General features: G+C 36.8%; 1 pseudogene; it reads left to right on the top strand.

Annotated features, from left to right (window-relative positions):
• Positions 1 to 1,101: 1,101 nt before the first annotated feature.
• On the top strand, positions 1,102 to 9,990 carry LOC116101243 (annotated as a pseudogene).
• The last annotated feature ends 12,605 nt before the right edge of the window (positions 9,991 to 22,595 follow it).

Genomic DNA, 22,595 nt, shown 5'->3' on the forward strand with positions numbered 1-22,595 from the left:
CTTTCAACTGTCATTGCTTACATGAGCATGAGTGGGAAGGTAATCATTAGATACCTACAAAAATTTGAGGGGAAGTGGGGCCTTTCTACATGACATGACCATCCAGATGTCTAGGTTCAGATATGTGCAGATGTTATTTGAGCAATCACCTTTTGTGAGTTCAAGAATGGAAATGCCATGTAATTCTGGAGTTACACTGAGAACTATGATTCAGTCATTGTAATGACACCAAAAACTGCAAGAGATAAGAATTAAAAGACTGATTCCATTTTCAGAAGAGCAGTTTATTTAATGTACAAATAAGCAGTAATTGCTTCCACAGTTCAAAATGCAGACCCATAGACTTATAAGAATGAGAAAATATGGACAAAATGGGAATGATTTCCATTAACCAGTTTCTATTTGGCTCCTGAGTAAGAGCATAGTTTTCAGATGGGGAGGATGCCTGCCCTGCACAGTTTGTTTTCCCACAACACCAAACAAAGACAAACAAAATGTATCAGTTTCCTCTTCTACCTTAAAGTATATGCTACTTATCATTTCATTGGATGATCTGCAATTTAGCTACTAACATAAAGAATTGGATTTGTTTCCTGGTCTATTTGGATGCCAAATTTGTTAAGAATCCAATATTTTATTATTGGCACTTAATTTTACTATCCCATATAACAAATATGGTGAAGAGTCCACAGACTTAACCTTTCCTAATTTTAAATCACTTTAAATGTAGGATTAAAAGTTTTCTAAACAAATTCTAAAGATTTGTTTTTATTTTTAGAAAATGCACAATGCTGCAATCCTTCCCATCCAGGCTAATGATCGTTTTCATAAAAAGCTTAAGCCATTGGAGAATTTAATCATCTGAATAGTTTTAGGTGTATCTTGATTCTTTTTTTCCTGAATTATTATATTTTGGCAGATGGAGTATTCCTGTCAAAAAGAATAGAAATGGGCTGACTGTTCTGGCAGAATTGTTGGAAATTTGCATGTAAGAAAGGATGTATAATCATTTTAATAATGATGCATTCACGGTTCATCCCATTTCATAATGTGCAGCCCCAGCTGTCTCCCCCTAGGTCTTCTGTTTAATTAAGAGGGTGAGCTGCATGCAGAAGCAGCCAGATCTGTACATGATCACTGGCCAATCTTCATGTTTGATTGCTGAATATTCAAACACAGGTATGTTTCTAATCAGGCTGAATTTTTCACTAATGAAGAACAAATAATGATTTCAAAGATTTAGCTAAAGGTTTTTGTTTAATTACTTTGTTTAATTCCTAAGTTCACAATTTCTTATTTCTGTGTCCATTGACATAAGATGTATTTCTCCCTGAAGATAAAATCAATCACCATTATATATAATAACTCTATCAATTATTTCCAAATTGCAATGTATCACTTTATAATATGTGAAAGAAGGGAGATTAGATATGCATTTTTGTTGTTTATGAAAGATAATGCATGATTTAAAGCTCTGCAAAATGTAGAAGTGTTTTTTTCTGAAGAATTACAGTGGTTTAGCTATGATATTTATGCACAATTGCATGGATAACCTTAGCATGCATACTGCTATTTTACATGAGGGGGCTTTTTTTTAAATGACAGAAAATCTCTATTCCTCATCAAACTACTATTGTTGCAAAGCTAAAGTATTCAATGTGTATTAATCTAAATCAACAATTTTTAAAACACTTTGGAATACTTTTGAAAAAAGCATGGAAATAAAGGAAATGAAGGACAAAGAGCGACAGAGGCAGAGAGTCTCAGACATATGAAAAGAGGTAGAGACAGACATATAAATGAATTCTATTTAGTTTATTTATTTCTCCCTTTTTCTATTCCCTAGCTTTGCATATTTATATTAGTGAGTACATAATAGGCCTTTATTATGTCCAGAATATTTATTATTTTCTTCTCAGTAATCTCATTTGGACTGAAGAAGCATCTCATTGGTAAAAGGAAACACTGAAATCATGCTAAAACTGCAATTACTATTAACCTCTGCTATTACACAGTGTGTAATAGGTATACCATATCTATTACAAGACTGTGCTTCCAGATATGAAATTTTACACAGGCAGAAATTTAAGGGCTATTCTTCAATGACTACCAGACTAAATATGAATAAATACCTGTGTTTTCATATTTCCACACATTTAGGTTGGTAATATACACATAAATATAAAGATGTTTTAAAAATATATGTGCACACATTGAACTTCATTGGTAAATGTTTTATTATTTTCTGAAAATTAAAAGTAAGATAAATTCCTTCTCATAGTTCTGCATTGTGATGTATTCTGTGACCTCCCTTTTCAAACCTTTAACCAGTAACAGCAAATTAATCTGCAATTATTCATTGCTGTAATCACATGTTTCATTGCACAAATTAATTTCTATTCCTGATAAAATCTCAAAGTTTAATAAATATTTTGTTTACTCAGATAAGAGTTATTAAAATGTAATTATGCTCTATTATAAGCTCAGTTATGTACTATAAGCTGTGTTTATTGATGCTAACAGTAATACATTTCAAATTACTTTATTTCACAAGCAACAGTGTTTTCCAACTCCTTAGGGGTCAGAAGAAAGTGTCTCCTCTCCTGGAAATGGAGTTGAGGACACTGTGACTCACCATTGGTACAGCAGAAATAGAACCTAAGGCCTCAGCAAGAACATTAGTGCTTGTAAATCCTAAGCTACGCTACCATTCCACTAATAAGTAATATTAAATATAAAAGGTCAGGTCATAAATTTATTTTTTAAACATTGTAAAAATCATTTAAGTAAGATATATAACAATGTGGCCTTAGATGAAATGCCCAACAATCAGGAGAGGGAACTTGTAGAGCCCACTTCAGTAGAAAGACAAGGCATCAAGTGAAGGGATGGGGTTGTCATCCCACAGTTAAAAACGCTGACCCAGAATTGTTCCTATCTAAAAGAACTGCAGGGACAAAAATGGAGAAGAGACTGCAGGAAAAAAGGTCCAGAGACTGGCCCAAATTGGGACCCATCTCAAGGGGAGGCTCCAAGACCTGACACTATTACTAATGCTATGATGTACTTAGGGACAAGAGCCTAAAATGGCTGCTCTCTGAAAGGAGCAACGGGCATCTGACTGAAACAGAAGCAGATGCTTACACTCAACCAATGGTCAAGAGCCAGGGACCCCTGCGGTAAAATTAGGGAAAGTCTTGAAGAAGTTGAAGGGGAGAGTGTCCCCATAGGAAGACCAGCAGTCTCAACAAACCTGTACCCCTGAGATCTCTCAGACACTGAGCCACCAAGCAGGCAGCATACACCAGCTGATATGAGGCCCCTGACACATATACAGCAGAAGACTGCCTAGTCTGGCCTCAATGAGAGAAGATGAACCTAACCCTGGAGAGACCTAAGGCCACAGGGAATGGAGAGACCTGGTACAGTATGAGGTGGTTTGAGCTTTTGAGGATATCCTCTTGGAGATGGGGAAAGAAGAATGGGATGAGGAATTGTCAGAGGGCAGAAAGGCAGGGAGACAATGACTGGACTGTAAAAATGATTAAAGGTAATAATAATAATAAAATAGCAATTAAAAAACTGTGTAATTTAAGTGAGACCGGATTACTATGTAAACATGTAAAGTATATACATAGCTTTTTTTCTTAAGTAATATTTTGAACTGCCAGCGTCAGCTTTACCTTTTTACAGAAATCTTTCAAAAGACTAATTTCATCTTTAGGTCTTGTAGCTTTGACTCTTGTAGAAACACCATTGCAGTAATCTCAGAAAAATTGTAATATTGTTGGCACTCATTTGTCAAAACAACAGAAATCACATCTACTATAGGAAGCATTCAATTCTCAGGCATGCGTTTTAAATCTTAGTTTTCTTTTGCTATGTTGGGGAAAATGAGGCACAATGTTTCATGACTTTATCACTATACTGAGGTTAACAATGTTCTGAACTTTTAACTTCTGCCCAGCTTCTCTGCTCCTTTTTAAAGGACCACCTTAGGACAGAATAATTTCTTTTTTTATCCTTGTTCATTCTCTTATTATTTAAAAGTATTCTACAAATAGACATGATAATCTGTAAGGTAGAAAGCCCATGAGATCCCAACCCTACAGAAAGAACTAATGGCAACCACGGAATGCTGAGAGTGGGAGAAATAGTGTTCTTTTGTGAAGAACACACTAACTTGTTATCCAATACCAAATTGTCAGCCTTGAAAATACATACAAGTAACTTTATATGGACCAAAAAATTACATTATCATATTTAGGATTAAAATATAAGGTATATTCTATAGCATATATGCTAATTAATTACATTTAATATGCAGGATCACTATTTCACAACAACAAAGTAGTACAAAATGCCATAGGTAAGGAAAAAGATGTCAACATGATTGCTTCAATTCCAATAACATTTTAAACCAATTTATGCTTTTTGTTCAAATGTTTATATATTTACATATAATAAATATACATTTATTTATTCATTCTTTCTTTCTTCCTTTTTTAATCCATACCACAGTTTCCCCTCTCTCCTCTCTTCCAACCCCCATCCGCACCTCTCTTCTGCCCTCACCCCATCACTCCTCACTTTTTCTCTTCAGAAAAGGACAGGCACCCTATGGATATCATCCAATCATGGCATACCAAGTTGCAGTAAGAGTAGGCACCTCCACTTGTATTGAGGCTGAAAAAGGCAACACAGTATGAGTAGAACCATCCCGCAGCTCCAGGAACTTGGGTTCCCTCAGGTGAAGGTTTAAAGAACCTGAAAAATAGGGTTGAGAAACAAGGGAACGGAGGCCAAGTTGTGTTCGAATCAAGGCTTCACTTTACTTAGAAATATTCAGAGTGTATAGGCATACGGAAAACTGAAACCACCGAATCTCTAGGTACAAGATATTTGCATAACATAAACATTGTGGGAGGAGTCAGAAAGGAGTCTGGGGAGAGTCAGGGGCGAAGGTCACCAGTGGCTCGGAAGTCTGTGGATGTCCTCAGGCAGTAGACGTTGTCAGAGGAGTAGTTGTGGTCTGCAGAAGGTCTTTTGTCTTAATTCCCCTTGGGCGGAAACCTTCAAAGTCCGGAGGCTGAACTGGGTGGAGGAGGCAACAACAGTAGGAGTAAAGGGTCCCTAAAGCAGGAGAAACAGTCAGAGACAACCCCAGGACAAAATAATTTCACTTGAAAACAGGATGCTTTCTGTTTTATGGAATGTTCCTTAGAATATTTAGAATATACTACTATATCAGTTAACACTTCCAGTTGTTCAGATAAGAAACTCCATATGGAAGGAAAATTTTATTTTCACCCTCTTTCCAGAGGTAGTTCATTCCTCAAGGAGGTATGATAGGGTAGTACACCCCGTCTTTGTTCCGTTCAGGCACACTAGACAACTCTTTATTCACATGTCACAGTCCAGAAAGGAGAGAAAAAAGCAAACTTTAACCACGACCTCTACCTCACATTCCAAATCCATTGCCATCAAAACAACCCTAATGCCTGAAAACGCTGATTTAAAACATGGGTAGCATTCATCCCAAAGACGCCTGGTTTTCTCCTAATGCAGGATGCACTCTGTACACGTGCCAGCCAGAGAGGTAACTGAACCTCTGGGATCAGAGCTGCATTGTTTTGACTCTGGTTGCCTCGCTGAAGATGCTTAAGGCCTCGTTTTGTTAAGCTGTCTTTTTCCAGAATGGAAATTCATCATCTCTCTATTCAAATGAAAGTCTTTTGAATGTTATTTGCATTTTTATAATCTCAATCACTCAGTGGTAAGGCACCTGACTCTCAATCACCTCTGCTCTTTCCATTCTCAGAGTTTATAGCTTCTCTTTAGTGATGGTAAACTACTTAGAAATTCTGGCCCCATTAAACATAATTCTTTTTCTTGGCCAAAATGTTCGTGTCAATATCTTTCCTCTTTGGCTTTCGGCCTGTATTCTCACTGTAAACAACTTAAAAGTAGTCATGAATAACCATGCTTCAACTTGCATATTTTGTTGTCTAGAAATTTTCCCCACTAAATACATTAGTCTACTACTTTTGAAATCATACCTACTTAAGTTTTAAATACACAGGCAAAATACAACTAGTTTCTTTGTCAGAATGTGGCTGGATGAACTCTACTCCAATTTCTGGTACTACCCCATTTTCATCTGAAACCACATAATCACAGTGTTTACTCTTTACATTTTTGCCATTCTAGCCTTCTACATGTCCTTTCCATCAACATAGTACCTGCATACACTAACTCACATTTTCTGTAACCCATATCCTCTAGAAAACCAGCTAGCAACAGGTCTTGTACATCATCTCATCCCTCCCTTCTCTGCAACCGAATTTCTGAATTAGTTACATTTTTAGTATTTCTGAACAAAATACTGGACAGCAGAAACATGAGAGAGCAAAGCTTCTTTGTGCTCAATTTCCTGGGGCCTTCAGCTCATTGTGAACTGAAGAAGGTAAGTTCAAGCAGCTCCATCTATGATGGTAGATTATGTCTGACATATTCACATGTTAAGACACATGAATCAGGCCAGTACCAGGAGTAGGTATGACCTTCAAGGCTCTTCTTTAGTCACCTACTTTCACTACCCAGACTCCTACACATTAAAAACTGAATCATAAACTGGGACATGAGCCTGCAATGGATGCTTTATATTCAAAGCATAATTACTATCAATCTCTTAATGTGGAATGTTCCTGTCTACCTCATAATGCAAAAGCTACTTAGTACATCTCATAAAGCTGATTGTGCTTGTAGCTAGACTAATCACCAATCAAAGTTTCCTCCTTGAATCAGGTAAACTTTTCTGTTTGGTCCAAATAATTCAATGTCTAACTCACATATTATTGATAAAAGAGTAAATGTTTCATTCCAAAATAAAAGACCAGAACAACATAAGAGATAAAAGGTATCCCAGCGTAAGATGGGATGCCTGCAGAGAAAGTACCAAACACTGCACATCTATTTCTGATATCTGTGATTACTTGGTGGTTCATAAGCTACCAAGGGTTTTGACAAGCCGCATTACTATGCCCTTGTTAGGTTACAGTTCATATAACCTTTCTTTGAACAAAGGTCTCTCATTGTGGGTTCCTTTGGGGAACATACTATATTCCTGGGAACTCTGATTTGGTGTCATTTTTCAAGTAGATTGTAAATTCACACTTCTAGGTTGGCATACATTGCTTTATTAGGGGTTTTCTATAGAGATCATACTCTTGCCATTCAACACATGACTCTCCAGTTCTCCTTTGAATTCTTAGAAGCTTCCACGCCCTTATAACTTCTTTCCTGTAGCTAAAATAAATAACACCAAGTAAAATGTACCAAAACATGGTACCAAAGGAACACTCATATGGTCACTTTGGATAATGGCTTCCTCAGACTCAGAATGCCTGGTTGTCAATTTTGTGCAACCCCTTTCCTTGGATAACACAGCTGTAGCAGAGTACTCTGGGAAGATCTGAAAATAAAAATTCTCACAGGAGTTTACAAGTTTATATATTTCTATTAATTTATTATCTTACATATTACATCCTGACTGCAGTTTCCTCTACCTCCCTCTGCCTGCACCCCTCCTACATCCCCCTTCTATCATCCTATCCACTCCTCCATCATTTCCCTTCAGAAAAAGGGCAAGTCTGCCAGGTTATCAACTAAGTATGACATGTCAAATTGCAATAAGATTAGGCACCTCCCCTCATATTACAAGTTTATATTTTTGAGTGCTTTTTTTTATATTCTTATTGATTCCCAAGATGCTCAAGACAGTTTTCCTATTATCTTTTCACAAATACTTGACCTCATTTTAATCATTTCACAGCCACAACTACCTTAGTCCAAACATTACACGTTCTTGTCTTCTAGCTAAATTGCATGTTTTATTCTATATTGGGTGCTAATTTTTTACTTCTTGTTCTCACTATAAATATTATTAAATGTAACCAGAAACACGTATGGCACTGTCTGAAGTTGTCCTGCCTTGAACTTTTCCCTGTCACACTAAGTTCTTAATCAGTTTTTGTTCAGCCTCACACAAAACCTCAGGTCACAGAAAAATGTAGTCAAGTGCTTCACCAAAAAATAGCACAAGTGGCCTCTAATGTGATCCCAGGGAAAGTTTCATTTATAACTAAAACCCCACTCACTGCTAGATAAGTTCTTGTAGATATTCTTGCTTTCTTACAATCATCAATCAACCTGGACTACTGTACTCTAAGCTTGCTTAGGCTTGTTCATCATAGCTATTTTGTGAATTCGTCTTTAAAACAGTTGCAAACATGTCTGAACTACTTCTCAGCATACCCATCCACCAGCATTTCTCTCTGGAGGTCATCTTTCCATTGCTAGAACAACACATATGACTAGAATAATTTCAAAAGTTTGCTTTGCTTTGGCTTATGACTTCAGGGTTTAGTGCATCGCATCATTACTATATTGAATCAGTGAGGGCCACCCTGGTAAGGTGCAATAGTATGAGAGAAAGGTGTTGAGAAAAAACTGCTCATCTTTGGTTATCAGCAAACAGAAAGAAATGGAGTAACAGTTGGTAATAACAAACGTATTTAAAGGCATTCCCTCGGTGGTCTTCTTCACCCATTGTAGCCCATGTCCTAGTAAACAATTCTAAGAGACACTCATCAATAGATTAATCCATTTATGAGGTTATCTTCCTTATAATCCAATGATATTTCAATAGTGACATCAGCTCAGAACCAAACTTAAACATATGAGCCTACCTTGAATATTCCTACATTCATACTATTAACTATACCTCACTGAAACCTTAAATACAACTGTTTTAAAAGACTAAAAGTGTGTTGGGAAAATGGGTCTTTTTGAACTCATCAACTCCTTGGCCTCTTCTGATTGATTCCAGTTTTTTTGGTTTTTGTTTTTGTTTTTGTTTTTTTGTTTGTTTGTTTTTTCCATAACAAGCATGACTCAAAGCACACTGGTCTCATATATGTCCCTAGTTATGAGAACACTTTCTATTACAATTTACTCTTTTTTGAATACATTTACCTCACTGGTCATATACCTCATTTTTAGGTTTTCATTGAATGAATACATTATACTATTCTGTTGAGTTTTGTTGGTTCTACTAAATTTAGAAGCCTGTTTTTATCCTTTTATATTCTTAATTGATTTATATGTTTGTGTCAACATAAATGTATGACATTGTTGTATAGACAGAGGGGTAAATATATATGTTGAGTTGATATATTTTACTTATATGTAAGAAGTTTAATCTCCAGAATCTCTCCTTTGTGTATAGAGGAGTTTGATTAGGTTATTACCTTATCTGTACAGAGTCTATACTTATGTGTTCTATACATAGTGGTTGAATAAACAAATTAAAAACATACAAGGCACTCTTTCTAAGCCGGCACTCCATGAGGACCAAGCCATGTTCATTCAGCTCAAGCGCCAAGACTGTGAAGCCCAATGATGAGAAGCTGGACTATTTCGAGTCTGACATCTCTCAGGTGCTGCTGGAGCTGGAGATGAACTCAGATCTCAGGACGCAGCTGTGGGAACTCAACCGCGGCCAAGGAAACTGAAGTTGGTGGTGGTCAGAAAGCTATCATAACTTTTGTACCAGTTCCTCAGCTGAAATCTTTCCAGAAAAATTCAAGTCCGGCTAGATTGTGAACTGGAGAAAAAGTTCAGTGAGAAGCATGTAGCCTTCATTACTCAGAGGAGGATTCTGCCCAAGCCAACCCGGAAAAGCTGTACAAAAAATAAGCACCCTGACAGCAGTGCATGATTCCATCCTTAAGGACTTGGTCTTCCCAAATGAAATTGTGGGTAAGAGGATCCGTGTGAAACTAGATGGCAGCTGGCTCATAAAATTCATTCAGACAGAAAAACAGAAAAGCACAGAAAAACAACGTGGAGCACAAGGTCGAAAGTTTTTCTGGTGTATACAAGAAGCTCACAGGCAAGGATGCTAATTTTGAATTCCCAGAGTTGTAAAGAAAATGACTGAATATGGTGTCATTCATAGTTTAAAAAAAAAAAAGTACAAGGCTCATGACTGTGCTGTTACAACCATGTGGATTTATCACTCCGTAAGTGGAATAACTTAAGACCTCTCTTATTCCTTTCAATCCCAACTCAAACTCTCGTGACCTTTATCAGACCACTGATATAAAAAAATAGCATTTTAAGAATTTATGAATGTGAATATGTCACTTGAGCCCTTCAAGCCATCAGAAAGTATTCAGAATAATTGACTTAAAGGTGAGCATGAAATTACTCATTCAAGCACATAATCAAGTGCAGGAAGTCAGCCGTCAGAAGTCACCCTGCAGAGAATAATCTGGGGACTGAAACTAAGTTATGTTAGGGTTTTCTTCTGCAGTAGTTGAGATTAAGTGTAGGTTAAGAAAATAATGAGCATAATCAATTTGATAATTAAAGGGAAGCTCTATGCTCAAGTGAACCCAATCCAGAAATACAAATGTGGAAGTTTGTGATTTTTAACATTAAATTAAATTAACACTATTAGATTCACAATGTGGGGCAGCATAGACTCCTGTGACATACCTTCAATTTGCTGAAGTGAATATTCTGGGTAAAATACCCAGAGCTTTGAATTTATATCAACCTCTGTCTCAGAATCTAAGGCCAGTGATAAATAACCAGCAATGTGAGAGAACAACATTTCTGAAAGAACAACTTCTAGGTTTGCACTCTCTTTATGTGACCTGTAGCTTATCTGTTCTGCAGTAGGCAAAGATTAATGCACCCTGTGCTACTTCTTACAAAACTGATATCACCTGGTAAATCTGCTGGGTTTTCACTCAGTCTCCCAAGATACTGCTGTCTCAACTCCAGGCATTCCTCTTGGCTCAGTGATTGTTCACCATGCCATCAGCAAATCTTCAGACTGATCTTTTGGGTGAGAGCCACTATGCATTTCTAAGACAACTGTCCTTAGAAAACATGCTTTAAAGATGGGCTATTCATGGTGGCTGGACACTAGGACTATGCCCACAGTTTCATAACTAGAAAGAAAAACTCACCCTACCTAGATGTTTGCACAAATAGCATCATTCACCAAGAAACCTCACAGTCTTTCTAGGAGTCTAAAATTCTGCCATATATTAAAGAAGATTCAGTTTTATGTGACTGGCTCTATTATGATCCTTGAGCAGTGAGTCTCAGTTGAGGTGCAGGAGTGGATAGCATTATATGTGTGAGCACAATTCATTACCAGAGAAACTAAGTAGATCCTTTTGACTCTATTGAGAAGTCTGCAGGACCTATGCAAGTTTATGTATAAGTGTATTGATGTATTATACCAAGTGCACTTTCTATGTTCTGACTTAACTTTGTAATCTTTTGCCATCATAAATCATATAATGAGTTTTGTACATCACCCTAGTTACATAATAAATCTGGACTTCACCTTGGAAATCTCCAGGATAGAAAATAGTAGATTGGTTTTGTTCTTGTTTCTATAAGAATAAAAAGCAATGAAAATAAAAGGCAGGACCTGAATACAGAGAGTGCAACTATGTTCTACTTATAGTGTGATTGCTTTCCATAGCAATGCCAATATGAGGTTTTCTAAGTACACTTTCAAAGCTGGATTGCATTATTTATCTGCCACTAATAGATAATAAGGACTTTCCCCTGTACAACAACAACAACAACAAAAAAGAATTAAAGGTGTAATTTTATGTTGGTTGGTAGTTATGGAGGCTTCTAAATATTTTCCTGAGTTGTAACATTGGGTACTGGGCATAGTCCCGATTATGAAAAGTGATGACAGAAGGTTGTTGCTTTAAGCAGTGCTCTGCACATTTAGAAATATCACAGTCCACAGTGAGGAAATATATTATGATAGAAGAACATACTGTAAGATGTTTGATTCATAAGAAATGCAACTGTTGGTGTAATGTATGTGTATGTGTGTGAAACAGACATTGTACAAAGAGACAAAGGTAGACACAGAGGGACACAGAGAGAGAAGAGTTAGAAACAGAAAGATTGATTTACTAATCTTCTTCACTATTTACACATAACCAGTAAATTCTTCAAAGGTCCCAACAATCTCATAATGGCTAATACCTGATATTTTACCTCTTAATATTCAACTATCTCCATTAGTGACATAGAACATGACATTTGATTGTGTATTTAGATATAAACTGTAACAAAGTAGGCTTAATATTTATGTATACAATATCTGGTGATGAGATAATTAAGCTAACAAATGTATTTTCACTAATTATCAGAAATGATGTGGTAAAGGATCTGATAATAAATGATATCAAAAGGAAAAGGTACTGAATTTGGACTATTTTTGCTTTACAGAGATGAAAAGAATATGTAGCTAATTCAGATAAACATTAAGCAAGGAACTTTTAATTCATTATCTGGAGATACGTTTTTTCTTGGATATTTTCTTTATTTACATTTCAAATGTTATCCAGGTTCCAGCCCCTACACGGAAATCCCCTATCCCATCCCTCCTCCTCCTGCCCCCACCCACTCACCCACTCCCACCTCCCTACCCTCGAATTCCCCTACACTGGAGCCTCGAACCGTCACAGCACCAAGGACTTCTCCTCCATTGATGACCAACAAGGCCATCCTCTACTACATATGAGGCTGGAGCCATGGGTCCTCCCTGTGTACCCTGAGGGATTAAACCCTCAGGGTTTAATCCCTGGGAGCTCTGGGGGTGAGGGGTTTGGTTGACTGATATTGTTCTTCCTATGGGGCTGTAAACGCTTTTAGCTCCTTCAGTACTTTCTAAGTCCTCCATTCGGAACCCTATGCTCAGTCCAATGGTTGGCGGCGAGCATCCACCTCTTTATTTGGCAGTCTCTGGTAGAGCCTCTTAGGAGACAGCTACATCAGGCTCTTTCAGCAAGCATATCTTGGCATCCAAAATAGTGTCTCTGTTTAATGACTGAATATGGGATGGATCCCCAGTTGGGGAAGTCTCTGGATGGACTTTCCTTCACTCTCTGCTCTACATTTTGTCTACGTATTTGCTTCCATGAGTATTTTGTTCCCCTTTCAAAGAAGGACCTAAGCACCCAAATTTTGGTCTTCCTTCTTCTTGAGCTTCAAGTGGTCTGTGAATTGTATATTGGGTATTCTGAACATTTGGGCTATTACCCATTTATCAGTGAGTGCACACCTTGTGTATTCTTTTGTGATTGGGTCACCTCACTCCAGATGATTTCTAGTTCCAAACATTTGCCTAGGAATCTCATGAAGTCATTATTTTTAATAGCTGAGTAGTAACCCATTGTGTAAATTGCCACATTTTCTGCAGCCATTCCTCTGTTGAAGGACATCTGGGTTGTTTCCAGCTTCTGGCTATTATAAATAAGGCTGCTATGAACATAGTGGACCATGTGTCCTTGTTATTATATATCAGAGCACCTTTTGGGTATATGCCCAGAAATAGTATAGCTGGGTCCTCAGGTAATAAATACTACATCCAATTTTCTGAGGAACTGCCAGACTGATTTCCAGAGTGGTTGTACCAGCTGGCTCCCACCAACAATGGAGGAGTATTCCATTTTGTCCACAACCTCTCCAGCATCTGCTGTCACCTGAGTTTTTGAACGTAGCCATTCTGATTGGTGTGAAGTGGAATCTCAAGATTGTTTTGATTTGCATTTCCCTGATGACTAAGGATGTTGAACATTTCTTTAGGTGCATCTCAGCCATTCAATATTTCTCAGTTGAGAATTCTTTCTTTAGCTCTATACTCTGTTTTTAATAGGGTTATTTTCTTCCCCCTTCTAAGAAGGATTGAAGTATTGACACTTTGGTCTTCCTTCTTGAGTTCCTTGTGGTTTGTGGATTATATCTTGGGTATTCCAAGCTTCTGGGTTAATATCCACTTATCAGTGAGTGCATACCATGTATGTTCTTTTGTGATTGGGTTACCTCATTCAGGATTATATTCCCCAGATCCATCCATTTTCCTAAGAATTTCATAAATTCATTGTTTTTAATAGCTCAGTAGTACTCCATTGTATAGATGTACCACATTTTCTGTATTCATTCCTCTGTTGAGGGACATCTGGGTTGTTTCCAGTTTCTAGCAATTATAAATAAGGTTGCTGTGAACATAGTGGAGCATGTGTCCATATTACTTGTTGGAGTATCTTCTGGGTATATGCCCAGGAGTGGTATAGCTAGGTCCTCTGGTAGTACTATGTCTAATTTGCTGAGGAACCGTCAAACTGATTTCCAGAATGGTTGTACCAGCTTGCAATCCCACCAGCAATGGAGGAGTGTTCCACTTTCTCTACAACCTCCTCAGCATCTGCTGTCACCTGAGTTTTTGACCTTAGCCATTCTGACTGATATGAGGTAGAACCTCAGGGTTGTTGTCAATTGCATTTCAAGGATGACTAAGGATACTGAACATTTCTTTAGGTGCTTCTTAGCCATTTGGTATTCATCAGTTGAGAATTCTTTGTTTAGCTCTGTACCCCATTTTTAATAGGGTTATTTGTTTCTCTGGAGTCTAATTTCTTGAGTTCTTTGTATATATTGGATATTAGCCCTCTATCAGATATAGGATTGGTAAAGATCTCTCCCCAATCTGTTGGTTGCCATTTTGTCCTATTGACAGTGTCCTTTGCCTTACAGAAGCTTTGTAATTTTATGAGGTTCCATTAGTCAATTCTCAATCTTAGAGCATAAGCTAGTGGTGTACTGTTCAGGACATTTACCCTTGTGCCCATGTGCTCCAGGATCCTAGGTTTTTTATTATTCCAGATGAATTTGCAAATTGGGCTTTCCAACTCTGTGAAGAATTGAGTTGGAATTTTGATGGGGATTGCATTGAATCTGTAGATTGCTTTCAGCAAGATGGCCATTTTTACTATATTAATCCTTCCAATCAATGAGCATGGGAGATCTTTCCATCTTCTGAGATCTTCTTCAATTTCCTTCTTCAGAGACTTGAAGTTCTTGTCATACAGATCTTTCATTTGTTTAGTTAGAGTCACACCAAAGATATTTTATTATATTTGTGACTATTGTGAAGGTTGTTGTTTCCCTACTTTCTTTCTCAGCCTGTTTATCCTTTGTGTAGAGGAAGGCCACTGATTTGCTTGAGTTAACTTTATATCCACCTACTTTGCTGAAGTTGTTTATCAGGTTTAGGAGTTCTCTGGTGAAATTAAGGGGGTCACTTAAGTATGCTATCATATCATCAGCAAATAGTAATATTTTGGCTTCTTCCTTTCCAATTTGTATCCCTTTGATCTCTTTTTGATGTCTATTTGCTCTGGCTAGGTCTTCAAGTACTATATTGAATAGGTAGGGAGAGAAGGGGTAGCCTTGCCTAGACCCTGATTTTAGTGGGATTGCTTTAAGTTTCTTTCCATTTACTTTGATGTTGGCTACTGGTTTGCTGTATATTGCTTTTACTATGTTTAGGTGTGGGCCTTGAATTCCTGATCTTTCCAAGACTTTTATCCTGAAGGGGTGTTGGGTTTTGTCAAATGCTTTCTCAGCATCTAATGAGATGATCATATGGTTTTTTTTCTTTGAGTTTGTTTATATAGTGAGTTACTTTGATGGATTTCAATATATTGAAACATCCCTGCATCCCTGGGATGAAGCCTACTTGATCATGATGGATGATCGTTTTGATACTCTTGGATTCGGTTTGCAAGAATTTTATTGAGTATTTTTGCATCGATATTCATAAGGGAAATTGGTCTGAAGTTTTCTTTCTTTGTTAGGTCTTTGTGTGGTTTAGGTATCAGAGTAATTGTGGCTTCGTAGAACGAATTGGGTAGAATACCTTCTGTTTCTATTTTGTGGAAAAGTTTGAGGAGTATTGGTATTAGGTCTTCTTTGAAGGTCTGATAAAACTCTGCACTAAACCCATCTGGTCTTCACCTTGCTTTTTGGTTGGGAGACTATTTATGACTATTTCTATTTCTTTAGCAGATATGGGACTGTATAGATCGTTTATCTGATCTTGATTTAAATTTGGTACTTGATATATGTGTAGAAAATTGTCCATTTCATCCAGGTTTTCCAGTTTTGTTGAGTATATTCTTTTGTAGTAGGATCTCATGATTTTTTGGATTTCCTCAGTGTCTGTTATTATGTCTCCCTTTTTATTTCTGATTTTGTTATTTAGTGTCCTGTCTCTGTGCCCTCTAGTTTTTCTGGCTAAGAGTTTATCTATTTTGTTGATTTTCTCAAAGAACCAGCTCCTGGTTTGGTTGATTCTTTGTATAGTTCTTTTTGTTTCCATTTGGTTGATTTAAGCCCTGAGTTTGATTATTTCCTGCTATCTACTCCTCTTGGGTGAATTTGCTTCTTTTTGTTCTAGAGCTTTCAGATGTGCTGTCAAATTGCTGGTGTATGCTTTCTCCAGTTTCTTTTTGGAAGCACTTAGAGCTATGAGTTTTCCTCTTAGGACTGCTTTCCTTGTGTCCCATAATGTATGATGTGCCTTTATTTTCATAAAATTCTAGAAAGCCTTCATTTCTTTCTTTATTTTTTTCTTGACCAAGTTATCATTGAGAGGTACTTGGTTTGGCTCCCATGTATATGTGGGCCTTCCCTTGTTTTTGTTTGTATTGAAAACGAGCCTTAGTCCCTAGTAATCTGATAGGATGCATGGGATTATTTTCATCTTCTTGTATATGTTGAGGCATGTTTTGTGACCAATTATATGGTTAATTTTTGAGAAGGTACCATGAGGTTCTGAGAGCAGATATTCTTTTGCTTTAGTATGAAATATTCTATAAATATCTGTTAGATCCATTTGGTAAATAACTTTTCTTAGTTTCAGTGTCGCTGTTTAGTTTGTTTCCACTGTGACCTCCTCCTTAGCCAAAAAAGCCTCGCCACTCGGAGCCAGCCTTTGTCTAGAAGTGGCTCTCCCACCTGAGGTGAGCCAAGCAAAAGGTCCTTTGATTACCACTATCTCTCTCTCTCAGAATACCAGTTAGGAGCCACTTCCCATCTCCAACTAAGAAAACGCCCCCTGACTGTTGGGTTGTTGCAGTGCTGACATTCCGAGAAGACCATGGTGGCTAGAGACTTGCTTTCATTTTTTTTTGTTTGTTTGTTTGTTTTGTTTTGTTTTTGTCTTTTGGTTTGTTTTTTGTTGTTGTTGTTGTTGTTGTTTTGTTATTTTTTGGTTTTGTTTTTGTTTTTTGTGAAACATGTATATATACCTGACTTTCCTAGTAAAAGTGGATTTGATCAGAAAATTCGACTTGGCCCAATTATTTCTCTGGCAACCTCGAACCCCTATATTTCTTCCTAGACCCCTGCTTTCCTTCCAGGAAAATCCATTTCCTGTAACCACAGACGGTTTCATTCCATGATCTGTCTATTGCTTAGAGTAGGGTTTGAAGTCTCCCACTATTATTGTGTGAGGTGCAATGTATGCTTTGAGCTTTAGTAATGTTTCTTTTATGAATGTGGTTGCACTTGCCTTTGGAGCATAGATGTTCAGAATTGAGAGTTCATGTTGGTAGATTTTTCCTTTGATGAGTATAAAATGTCCTTCCTTACCTTTTTTGATGACATTTGGTTGAAAGCTGATTTTATTTGACATTAGAATGGCTACCTAAGCTTGTTTCTTAGGACTATTTGCTTGGAGAATTGTTTTCCAGCCTTTTACTCTGAGGTAGTGTCTGTCTTTGTCACTGAGGTGGGTTTCCTGTATGCAACAAAATGTTGGGTCCTGTTTACGTACCCAGTCTGATAGTCTATGCCTTTTTATTAGAGGATTGAGTCCATTGATGTTCAGAAACATTAAGGGAAAGTGATTTTTGCTTCCTTTTATTTTTGTTGTTATAAGTGGAATTATGTTTGTGTGGCTATCTTCTTTTGGGTTTGTTGAAAGATTTCTTTTTTTGCTTTTTCTAGGGTGTAGTTTCCCTCCTTGTTTTGGTGTTTTCTATCTATTATCCTTTGTAGGGCTGGATTTGTGGAAAGATATTGTGTAAATTTGTTTTTGTCACAGAATTTCTTAGTTAGTTTCTCCATCTATGGTAATTGAGAGTTTTGCTGGGTAATAGTAGCCTGGGCTGGCTCTGTATTCTTCTAGGATCTGTAAGACATCTGCCCAGGATATCTGGCTTTTATAGTGTCTGATGAGAAGTCTGGTGTAACTCTGATAGGCTTGCCTTTATATGTTAGTTGACCTTTTTCCCTTACTGCTTTTAATATTCTTTCTGTATTTTGTGCATTTGGTGCTTTGTCTATTATGTGATGGGAGGAATTTCTTTTCTGGTCCAGTCTATTTGAAGTTCTGTAGGCTTCTTGAATGTTTGTGGGCATCTCTTTCTTTAAGCTAGGGAAGTTTTCCTCTATAATTTTGTTGAAGATATTTATTAGCCCTTTAAGTTGGGAATTTTTGCTCTCTTCTATACCTATTATCCTTAGATTTCATGTTCTCATTGTGTCCTGGATTTCCTGGATGTTTGGGTTAGGACCTTTTTCTTTTTGCATTTTCTTTGACTGACTGTTGTGTCAAAGTTTTCTATGGTATCTTCTACCCCTGAGATTCTCTCTTCTATTTCTTGTATTCTGTTGGTGATGCTTGCATCTATGGTTCCTGACTTCTTTCCTAAGGTTTCTATCTCCAGAGTTGTCTCCCTTTGTGATTTCTTTATTGTTTCTACTTCCATTTTTAGATTCTGGATAGTTTGTTCAATTCCTTCACCTATTTGGTTGTGTTTTCCTGCAATTCTTTAAGGGATTTTTGTGTTTCCTCTTTAAGGGCTTCTAGATGTTTACCTGTGTTCTCCTGTATTTCTTTAAGGGAGTTATTTATGTCCTTCTTAAGGTCCTCTATCATCATCTTGAGAAGTGATTTTAGATCCAAATCTTGCTTTTCCAGTATGATGATGTATCCAGGACTTGCTATGGTGGAAGTACTTGGTTCTGATGATGCCAAGTAACCTTGGTTTCTGTTGCTTGTTTGCCTCTCTACATCTTCTTATCTCTATTGCTACCTGCCCTTGCTCTATCTGACTGGATCCTGTCCCTCTTGTGATTCTGGTCATGTCAGAACTCCTCAGAGTACAGCTGTCTCTGTGATCCTGTGATTCTGGGAACCTGTGATCCTGAAATCCAGGGTGTGTCAGAGCTCCTGAGAGTCAAGCTACCTCTGGGATCCTGAAATCCTTGTGTGAGAAAGCTCCTGAGATCCTGTGTTCCTTTAATCCTAGACATGTTAGAGTGCCTTGGAGTAGAGCTTTCTCCGGGTGTTGTGGGACTTGGGGGCAAAGCTACCACCCAAGGTCTGTCCCTGGAGATACTTTTTAAGACTGACATGTGTTTACAGTTTTGGAGTTGAGATACTCAAACAGTTTTTCATTAAGAGAAAATTAACAAAAAATACAAACAAACTAGTCTACCAGAGCATTTCTTTTCTCTGGTCTTGATCATCCTAACACTGAAATCCCCATCCAGTGCATGGGATCCTGTCACAATGTCTTCCTCGTTGGGTAAGTAGAACTTCTGGTCTTCATGAAATTCCTTCAGTTTCAAGTTGTTATTACTTGAGGTTTGGCACTTAAAGATTCTCCCATGAGTTTCCCTGAATACATTCATGTCTTTAATCAGTTGTCTCTCCCAAAGGGAGGCTTTGATCCTTGATTTACATTGCAAACCATTCTAACCCCTGCCTCCCTGATATTTTATCTCCCTGATATTTGCCTTCCTGATATTATGCCCTGATATTTCACCCTGATTTTTTAGTCACCATGTGTCCCTTTCCTATTTCTTTAACTTAGGCTTGTATGACTAAAAGTATGTTGGAAAAATAATATATTTTAAAATAAATCTTAAACTCTATTTTGAGGTGATAATGTTTTGTAATAACAAAATATTATAATCATTTGTATTTGAGTTTCTTCCCTATTGTTCTGAAATCAAGATTAATGTAAAACATGTACATGATGAATATGATAAAGTAATTATTGTTCTTTTTTAGAGTTTCCAGGAAGTTAAAGGACTGCCACAAATGTACATGCAAGGACTCAAGCATCAAAACAACCAGAACTAGTATTTTATTGCCATGGACAGGTATACTCTGTTGACTGTTCATTAGACTCTATCCATGCCATAAGGTGCTGTTGAATGCACTGTCTGGGGAGTTCTTCTAAGAGTTTATTTTGTATTTACATATATATTTTGGGGATCTAAAGCATGTAATAGCATAATATCCCAGCCAACAAGATATCACATAGCTGGCAAGTGGTATGAAAAGAACTCTGGTCTCAGCTACCTGTCCTTTCTGAAATATTATCCACACTTTCTATTCTATTCTGCTTCTCCTATCTTTACTGTATATCTACCCCTGTCTATCTGCACATTTAACACATAATTACATAATTGACTATTGGCATAGATGCTGATTGAATATCTTTGGATTGTTTTCCATTATAAAAGTCTATTTCTGATAATGAGATGTTGTTTTTAGTAACTATAGAAACTCAGAGAAAACTCCCTTTGAGTCTCAGAAAATAGGCAAAGTTAATGACACAAGCTTCATTTTGTTCTTAGGCTATAATAACCTCATTTTCATTAAGCTTCCTTTGAGGGGAAAATGATATTTATCCCTGTTGAAATGGACTTCTACAGTGTCATAATAATTACCTGCCTATTTTTCTATAAATAGCTGAAGCAATGCAAATAAATGAGTCATATTGTATGACAGTGCATCTGACACAGATGTTATAAGGGATAATAAAATATTTCAGGGATTAGCATTTAGTATTAGTTGACTTACCTACTGACTGATTGGGAAAAGGAGGGAATATTCTGTTCTGGAATTTATTTCTCTTTAGGATTCATTTAAAAGATATTTTTAATTATGAAATTTCTCTTCAAATATATTGGATCACCAAAACAGTATTTCTTAGAGATGATACAACTTTTCGAGGAAAAGGGCTAAGTATTGATCTGTTTAGAGACATGTCTACTGTTTGAGAGTTGAGAGTCTTCTGGAACTAATTAGAAGGGAGTTCACATTATCTTCCACAAAAAAAAAAAAAAAAAGAAGAAGAATTTTATCTTCTGAATGGGATACTATAAAGATTACCTTTAAGCACTAGTCCCTGAATCTCTGGGAGCTGTCAGGAATTATGTTCACCTGACTGACTGATCTGAATTAAGGAAACTATTATGGAATAATCTTACCACCTCTTTACGTGAGAATCTATTTATCATCATGCCTAAGCGTTCCCTCATTTTCTATCCTGAAAAGCTTAGAAAAAATATCAGTAGTTTAAATTAATCTTTTGGATTCTCAAGTGCTATAGAAAGACATGAATGGAATGATTCCACTTTATTCTGTGGTGTGACAGGAGCAGTAATTGTATGGTCACTTTCCATCTCAGAGAAAAAGACTTTCCTGCAACCCTGATGACTCTTCTTTAAACCATTTTTTCTATCTGTAAGTCTCATTACACTAACTTAGCTGAAGGTCTCAGTACTGTCCTCTGAAGTTCATTCTGGATAATGCTACAGAGGTGCTGCTCCTCCACACACACTGCTACAATTCCCACAACCCTGCAAAGGCCTTTTTGACCTGCCCCTCTACAGCCATGTGCATCAGAAGTTCTGAGATGAGTTTGATTTCGCTGTTTACCTCACTTAAACTACTGCAGAGAGTGAAAGATTACTTAAGGAAAGATTCCTGAAGTGAGTTTGCTGGTAATATTAACTGCTTGGTTTTATGAATCCTTAAGAAAAATTTGCTTTCCTCATAAGTAAATGCAAAAGCTGTTTCAGTATTAAAGTTTTCATTATTATTGGATGAGTAATAACTAATACCTTGGCAATGAAAGCAAATTCAAGATGACTAAGTTGTATATCTTCCCAAAATATTTTTAGATACTACACTAGTTTAATTTTTAGAATAAGCCTCAAAATCTTGGTGGCATTTTAAAATAGCATACATATTCCCTATAAATTTATGGTAAAATATTGGATTAAAAGGTTATAAATGAAGGACTTACTTGGTTTACCACCAGTCCACGCAGTAATTCCGATCCTTTCATGAATTAATTTTAAAGCCATATAAGTAATATTTGTTGGAGGATGTGATGGTGACATTTTATCATCAGCTTGATGCACTTTAGGCTTTCAGAGAGGTTTAACAGAGAATGGAATGTGTGTTCCACTCCTGCTACAATCTGAAGTAGAATAAAGACAAAACAGAAGGAAAACTGAAGACCAGAATTCATCTCTCTGCCTCCTGATAAGAAACAACAATGCAAGTACCAGTCTAATACATCTGTCACCATGACTACCTTCCATAATAGACTATCCCTTTCTAATTTGTAAGCCACAATAAACACGTCTTTGCCTAATTTGTTTCTGTCAGGTGTTGTCTCACAATGATGAGAAAATGAGTAATGCTCATATTTAAGGTATTGGAAAATTACTGAATTTTGTTGGTTACAAACAATTAGAGAGAAAATATGAATTTGATATGGTTTCAATGTTTTTGTCTGTTTTACATTAAAATAAGAAAGAAGCTTACCTTTTCATACAATTGAAAATAAAGTCTATATTGTCTACACTCATATAATATAAAATGTATA

The sequence above is a fragment of the Mastomys coucha genome, unplaced genomic scaffold (assembly GCF_008632895.1).
Source record: "Mastomys coucha isolate ucsf_1 unplaced genomic scaffold, UCSF_Mcou_1 pScaffold21, whole genome shotgun sequence".
Classification (NCBI taxonomy): Eukaryota; Metazoa; Chordata; class Mammalia; order Rodentia; family Muridae; genus Mastomys; species Mastomys coucha.